This window comes from Brassica oleracea, chromosome C5, assembly GCF_000695525.1.
Source record: "Brassica oleracea var. oleracea cultivar TO1000 chromosome C5, BOL, whole genome shotgun sequence".
Lineage (NCBI taxonomy): Eukaryota > Viridiplantae > Streptophyta > Magnoliopsida > Brassicales > Brassicaceae > Brassica > Brassica oleracea.
The window spans coordinates 17977562-17978615 of NC_027752.1; positions in this window are offsets into that span (position 1 = coordinate 17977562).

Here is a 1054-nt window from a genome sequence, read left to right on the forward strand (position 1 = left end):
AGAACTCTCATCCCCTCTGATTTCCCCTATAATTCGCCCCCCCTCTTTCTCTCTCTATAATCATCCGATTTGAACAATTTTGGGCTCCATTCCACTTGATTTTTTGAGCTCTACCTGATTCCTACACTCGTTTTCACCCTAAGACAGGTATACTCCGCGAATCTCCACATTCTGAAATCGTGTTCTTGAGCAATTTTTTGGGTTTTGTGAATTTCTTATTTCCGTGTTGATTCCTTGATCAAATATGCATGAAACAGATGTTTAAACATGGAATAGAACACAATTGTCTGTGATTAACGAGTTTGGAACAGGATTTGAGATTATTTAGGGATTGAGAATTTTTTTCAATTTGTTTTTTTTTTTATCACAACTCGATTTCGCTTTTCATTTTCATGTTGCTTTGAGTTCTTAATTGATTATAACCATGTTGAGAGCAATGATTCTATTTTGTAGAGAATGAAGCGCACGAAAACATCAGCAAAGAAAAACACACAAGAAGCGGGTTCGTCACAGCTGGAGAAGCAAAGGCCAAAGAAGTGGGATAAGTCTGATACCACCCACTACAACAACATGAAGAAGGTAGCCGTTCCGGCTACACAACTAGCATGTCCTGAGACGATGACAATATTGGGAATCCAAGCAGACATTGAAGGACTGTTCCAGAACATGGGTCTAGGCCAACTATGCAACCTCAAGGAACCCACTTATCCGGAGTTGGTACGCCAGTTCATAGCATCCGCATACGTCACCCGTCCCGATGATAGGCATGAGGAAGGTTTTCTGGCATTCGTAGTGCAGAAAGTATACTATGAGGTATCTTTCACAGACCTCTGCGGACTATTTGGATTGAGTGCGGGGGAGAGGACATATGGTCTTTATTGGACTTCAGAGCTGTTGAACTTCTGGGAAACGATTGGCACATGGGTTTATAGATCTTCTCAGGCAAAGGAGTCACTTATCCGGAGCCCAGTACTGAGATATGCGACACGCCTCATTGGCTCATTGCTATACGGGACAACCACAGCCGCATCAGTCACGCAATGGGAGTTGTGCC